This window comes from Anolis carolinensis, unplaced genomic scaffold (assembly GCF_035594765.1).
Source record: "Anolis carolinensis isolate JA03-04 unplaced genomic scaffold, rAnoCar3.1.pri scaffold_14, whole genome shotgun sequence".
Taxonomy (NCBI): domain Eukaryota; kingdom Metazoa; phylum Chordata; class Lepidosauria; order Squamata; family Dactyloidae; genus Anolis; species Anolis carolinensis.
This window is the reverse complement of record NW_026943825.1, coordinates 675,315-682,500: the sequence shown is the minus strand read 5'-3', so window position 1 is coordinate 682,500 and position 7,186 is coordinate 675,315. Positions and strand designations below refer to the sequence as shown.

Here is a 7,186-nt window from a genome sequence, read left to right as displayed (position 1 = left end):
AAAAGGAAGAAATAGAAGAGGAAAAGAAGACAAGAGAAAGATAATAATAATAATAATAATAATAATAATAATAATAGCAAAAAGAAGAAATAGAAGAGGAAAAGAAGACAAGAAGAGGAAGAAGATAATAATAATAATAAGAAAGAAAGAAAGAAAGAAAGAAAGAAAGAAAGAAAGAAAGAAAGAAAGAAAGAAAGAAATCCCTTGCAAGTCTCTGCTGGAAAGGGCAGAAAAATAATAATAATAATAATAATAATAATAATAATAATAATAATAATAATAATAGTAATAATTTATTTATTTACTACATTTAACAGGAAGAGGAAGAAATAGAAGAGGAAGAAATAGAAGAGGAAAAAAGACAAGATGAGGAAGAGAAAGATAATAATAATAATAATAATAATGACTACACAAGTGGAAGAAATAGAAGAGGAAAAGAAGAAGAGGAAGAAAAGAATAATAACAATAATAATAACAACAATAACAGTACTAGAATCCTAGAGCTGGGCGGGGTCCCCGAAGGCCACCTAGTCCGGCCTCGTTTATTCTGCCTTTAAGGAAGGCACCACGCGATCCCTCCCGACAGAGGCCCGTCTAGCCTCTGTTTCAAAACTTCCGAAGAGGCCTCGTGGGCCGCATAGTCCAACCCGCTGCCAAGAAGCAGGAAATAAATAATAATAATAATAATAATAATAATAATAATAATACTTAATAATAATAATACGGGACGCCTAATAATCACCTCAGCGTCTCCGGCCTGCTGCTTCTCCTCCTTCCTACAGACGCCTCAGCTTCCTTCCCCGTCCCCTCGTCGCCCATTGGCCGCCCGTCCCGAACCCCGTCTTCTGATTGGCCGGGCTCTGCCCGCCCCCTCCCCGGCCCCGCCCCCCTCCGGCTGTCACTCAACGCGCGCGTTTCAAGCCTGGCGCCTTCCTGCCGCGCGCCCCGCCCACCCCGCCTGCCATTGGCTCGCGCGCCACGCCAATCCGCTCCTCCTCCGAACAGAGCTTTCCCATTGGTTCGCTCGCCTTCGCCTCCTAAGTCAAGCTTCTCCAAAGGGAATGGTGACGTCGCCACCCTGGCGCTGATTGGTCGGTTGGGACTGAGAGGCGTGGCTTGCGGGACACGTGGGGAGGAGAGGAGGAACTTTTGATTACTATGTTATCTTGCATTATTATTATTACTGTATTATTATATTGAATTTTTATTTTATTGTTATATTATTGCTATTATATCATGTCATATTGCATTATAATATTGCATTATAATAATAAAATAAATATCCATAATGCAATATTGTAATGCAATATAAAAATTAAAATTCAACATCATAATATAATGTAATAATAAAGTATAGTAATAAAATTAAGTAAAAGTTCAAAAAAATACAATAGTTTAAAAATACAATAAAATTCAATAAAAAATCAGTAATACAATAATAATGATATAATAATAAAATAAATATCCATAATGCAATATTGTAATGCAATATAAAAATTTAAATTCAACATATTATTATTATTATTATTATTATTATTTGAAACAAAACAAGATGCGTCCACAGCAGACACTCTGCTGACCGTTATTATTATTATTATTATTATTATTACTAATATTATTATTATTAGAAACAGAACAAGATGAGTCCAAAGCAGACACTCTGCTGACCGTTATTATTATTACTATTATTACTATTATTATTATTAGAAACAAAACAAGAGACACTCTGCTGGCGGTTGTATTGGATCTCACGTTGGACACAATAATATTGTATTATTATTATTATTATTATTATTACTAATACTAATACTACTATTATTATTAGAAACAAAACAAGATGAGTCACCAACAGACACTATGCTGACTGTTATTATTATTATTATTACTAATACTATTATTATTATTATTAGAAACAAAACAAGATGCGTCCACAGCTGTTGTATTGGATCTCACGTCGGACACAATAATATTGTATTATTATTATTATTATTACTAATACTATTATTATTATTAGAAACAAAACAAGATGAGTCCACAACAGACACTCTGCTGACCGTTATTATTATTACTATTATTACTATTATTATTATTATTAGAAACAAAACAAGACGCGTCCACAGGAGACACTCTGCTGGCGGTTGTATTGGATCTCACATCGGACACAATAATATTGTATTATTATTATTATTATTATTATTATTATTATTATTATTATTATTATTATTATTATGGTTGTCTTATTATGGAGGGCCGGAAAGAAGGCCTTATCTCGGGCGATGCACCTTTGCCCGGTGACACGGAGCAGATCATGGGAAACGATGGGAGGAAAGTCCAGCTTTGAGGCTCTGAATCACCGGAGAAAAAGGGAAGAAGGAGAAGAAGAAAGAAAGGAAGGAAGGAAGGAAGGAAGGAAGGAAGGAAGGAAGGAAGGAAGGAAGGAAGGACGGAAGGAAGGAAGGCAAGAAGGTGGAGAGGGGAAGCCATGTCCCTGGGCAGGGCCTGGTCCTCTTTGCGCGGCCGCCGGACAGTGACCTCTGACCCCTACGGCCCCCTGGAAGAGGGCAAGTCCAGCCGTGGCGGTCAAGGAAGCAGAAGGAAGAGGAAGAAGAGCCGCCGGAGGGTCAAAAGGGAAGAGGAGAAGGAAAAGGAAGAAGGGGAGACGGCTGCAACCCCCAATGTGGCCCAAGGGTCCCCTGCGGCCACCGTCCACCCCCCAGGCCACGCTGTGGACGATGGGCAGCTGCTCCTGGAAGAGAGGGAAGCCGGGAGCAGGAAGAGGAAGAAGGTCAGGAAAAGGAGCAGGAAATGGGAGTCTTTTTGGGGCGTGGGTGGGTGTCATGTACTCTGACCTGGATGGGCAGCTCAGCTGCGGAGGGCAAGACATTATTAATCATCATCATCATCATCATTATTATTATTATTATTATTATTATTATTATTATTATTATTATTATAAGTATGACACAGCAAACAAGACAGTTATGCTGGATTTCGTATCACAGAATCACAAGTCGGACACTTCCCAAGTGTCTAGGACTGTGTGATGTAATATTATTATTATTAGTATTATTATTATTTTATTATGACACAGCAAACAAGATAGATATGCTGGATTTCGTATCACAAAATCACAAGTCAAACACTTCCCAAGTGTCTAGAACTGTGTGATGTATTGTTGTTATTGTTATTGTTATTATATATTCTGATTTATATCTCCCGAAAGAGACTCAAAGTGGCTATGTATCTCTTCTTATTATTATTATCATTATTATCATTATTATTATTATTATTATTATTATTGTATGACACAGCAAACAAGATAGATATGCTGGGTTTCGTATCACAAAACCACAAGTCGAACACTTCCCAAGTGTCTAGGACTCTGTGATGTATATTATTATTATTATTATTATTATTATTATTATTATTATTATTATTGTATTATTATTATTTTATGACACAGCAAACAAGATAGACATGCTGGATTTCGTATCACAAAACCACAAGTCGAACACTTCCCAAGTGTCTAGGACTGTGTGATGTATTATTATTATTATTATTATTATTATTATTATTATTATAAGTATGACACAGCAAACAAGATAGATATGCTGGATTTCGTATCACAGAATCACAAGTCGAACACTTCCCAAGTGTCTAGGACTGTGTGATGTATTTTTTATTATTATTATTATTATTATTATTATTATTATTATTATTATTATTATTATTTTATTGTATGACACAGCAAACAAGATAGATATGCTGGATTTCGTTTCACAAAATCACAAGTCGAACACTTCCCAAGTGTCTAGGACTGTGTGATGTAATATTATTATTATTAGTATTATTATTATTTTATTATGACACAGCAAACAAGATAGATATGCTGGATTTCGTATCACAAAATCACAAGTCAAACACTTCCCAAGTGTCTAGGACTGTGTGATGTATTATTATTATTATTATTATTATTATTATTATTATTATTATTATTATTATTATTATTTTCTATTATTATTATTATTATTATGACACAGCAAACAAGATAGATATGCTGGATTTCGTATCACATAACTATCTTGTTTGCTGTGTCATAATAAAATAATAATAATAATAATAATAATAATAATAATAATAATAATAATAAATTTATTATTATCATTATTGTCATTATTATATGAATGGCGCCCCTGGAGGCAATGTGTGTTAAAGCGCTGAGCTGCTGAACTTGCAGACCGAAAGGTCCCAGGTTCAAATCTGGGGAGCAGAGTGAGCACCTGCTGTTAGCCCCAGCTTTTGCCAACCTAGCAGTTCAAAAACATGCCAGTGTGAGTAGAGCAATAGGTACGGCTCCGGCAGGAAGGTAACGGCGCTCCATGCAGTGATGACTGTGGAGGTGTCTACGGACAATGCCGGCTCTTGGGCTTAGACATTTAAATAAGCCCGACTCCCAGAGTCGGACACGACTGGACGTTTAGTAAATTAATAATAACAATAATAACAGAATAATAATAACAATAACAATACAGTACAGTAATTATTCCTCTGGGGTTGTCTCAAAGTTAGAGGTCCCGTCAAACTCTAGGAGGATAATAATAATAATAATAATTATTATTATTATTATTATATCATAACAATATTGTGTTCCTTTGCAGGATCTGGGCCTTTCCCTGCGGCGGGGCTGGGCGGCCCTGGTGTCCGGCGTCTACAGCCTGGCCTTCCATAGAGGCCGGAGCCCAGAGGACATCTAGACGGGCCCGTCCTGGGCTCAAGGGTCATCTAGAACATCCCCAAGAAGGACGGACGGACGGAAGGAAGGAAGGACTTTGTCATGAATGAATGAAGGAACGAATGGCCACCCCATTGGGAGACTGCGGCCAATGGAATCCATGGCTAGACTTGACTTGTCATTGCAGCAACAATAACAATAATGTCATATTAATAATGTCATGATAATGTCATAAGTATAATGTAATAATAATAATAATAATAATAATAATAATAATAATAATAATAATAATATATTATTGTTATTATTATGGGGGGAGTCTTCTTCCTCACTTTGGCTTTTCTCTCTGATGATATAATAATAATGTAATAATAATAATAATGTATTATTTTTATTATTATTATTGGCGGAGTCTTCCTCACTTTGGCCTCTCTCTCTGTGATCAAATAATAATAATAATAATAATAATAATAATAATAATAATAATAATAATGTATTATTATTATTATTATTATTATTATGGGGGGAGTCTTCTTCCTCACTTTGGCCTCTCTTTCTGTGATGATATAATAATAATGTAATAATAATAATAATATTGTATTATTATTATTATTGGCGGAGTCTTCCTCACTTTGGCCTCTCTCTCTGTCATGATATAATAATAATGTAATAATAATAATAATGTATTATTATTATTATTATTATTATTATTATTATTATTATTGGGGGAGTCTTCTTCCTCACTTTGGCCTCTCTTTCTGTGATGATATAATAATAATATAATAATGTATTATTATTATTATTATTGGGGGAGCCTTCTTCCTCACTTTGGCCTCTCTCTCTGTGATGATATAATAATGTTATTATTATTATTATTATTATTATTATTATTATTATTATTATTGAAGGAGTCTTTTTCCCCACTTTGGCCTCTCTCTCTGTGACGATATAATGATAATGCAATAATAATAATAATAATAATAATAATAATAATAATAATAATAATAATAATAATAATAATCTTGTATTATTATTATTATTATTATTATTATTGGGGGAGCCTTCTTCCTCACTTTGGCCTCTCTCTCTGTAATGATGCAATAATAACAATAATTATATATATATATATATATATACACACACACACACACACACACAGACACACACACACACATATACATACTTTTTCCTTTTTTCTCTCTCTCTCTTTTTTCTCCTTCTTTTTTCATTGTTTTTCTGTATTTCCTACTTTCCTAATCTACTTGGATTGTTTCCCGCACTTTTATGTAAAAGAAAGCTATCTTTTCTTTAATAAAAATTATTTTAAAATAAATAAATAAATTAATTAATTTAATTAGACATCTGGTTGGTGTGGGTCGACCTCGCAGGGCCGTTGTGTGTGTGTTGGGGAGACAAGGAGGGGGGGTTGGTGTTTCGGACCTCTGAGCCTCTTTATTGTCTTGCGGGGACGTGACGCCGGTCAGCTGCGGAGGGCGAAGACCTTGCTGTCACCACGTCCGCCGTCAAAGCCCCATTGAGACCCAAAAGACACCTGCTTCCAGGGCTCTTCGCTCGCACTGCCCGAGTGGGACTGGATGGCCTTTGGGGGTCCCTTTCAACACTGCGGCCCTGCTATTATGTCGAACTGGTAGATTCCAACAGGTTTTATTGTAGCGAATACCAGAACCTTCTCTTTGGCCCATTTGTATAGGGACTCCCACATACCAGAGGGTATTTGAGGTTTTATGCCTGGCCCGTTTTATGGCTGGCATCTGTAAGACACACGCTGGTAGATTCCAACAGGTTTTATTATACAGAATACCAGAACCTTCTCTTTGGCCCATTTGTATAGGGGCTCCCACATACCAGAGGGTAATTGAGGTTTTATGGCTGGCCCGTTTTATGGCTGGCATCTGTAAGACACATGCTGGTAGATTCCAACAGGTTTTATTATACAGAATACCAGAACCTTCTCTTTGGCCCATTTGTATAGGGGCTCCCACATACCAGAGGGTAATTGAGGTTTTATGGCTGGCCCGTTTTATGGCTGGCATCTGTAAGACACATGCTGGTAGATTCCAACAGGTTTTATTATACAGAATACCAGAACCTTCTCTTTGGCCCATTTGTATAGGGGCTCCCACATACCAGAGGGTAATTGAGGTTTTATGGCTGGCCCGTTTTATGGCTGGCATCTGTAAGACACACGCAGGATAGATCCATTAGTCCATCACCTTTAAAAGTTCTCCATTATCATATATAGCTATGGCATCTATCCTATATATATTTATCATACACACACATATATATATACATACACTAATTACCGTATATCTATCTATCATATCCATTAGTCTGTCACCTTAAAAGTTCTCCATTATCATATATAGCAATGGCACCTATCATATATATATTTATCATACTTACTCTAATTACTGTATATCTATCTACCCT

At 35.9% G+C, this 7,186-nt stretch overlaps 1 protein-coding gene across 1 annotated transcript in view; it reads right to left on the bottom strand.

The window, feature by feature from the left end:
- pc (pyruvate carboxylase) overlaps positions 1 to 854 on the bottom strand; it is a 78,002-nt gene extending 77,148 nt beyond the window's left edge. Inside the window, exon 1 of the mRNA XM_062964824.1 lies at positions 743 to 854. The gene's annotated coding sequence lies outside the window, so the exon portion shown is untranslated. The remainder of the gene's footprint in view (positions 1 to 742) is intronic.
- Positions 855 to 7,186: the final 6,332 nt, after the last annotated feature.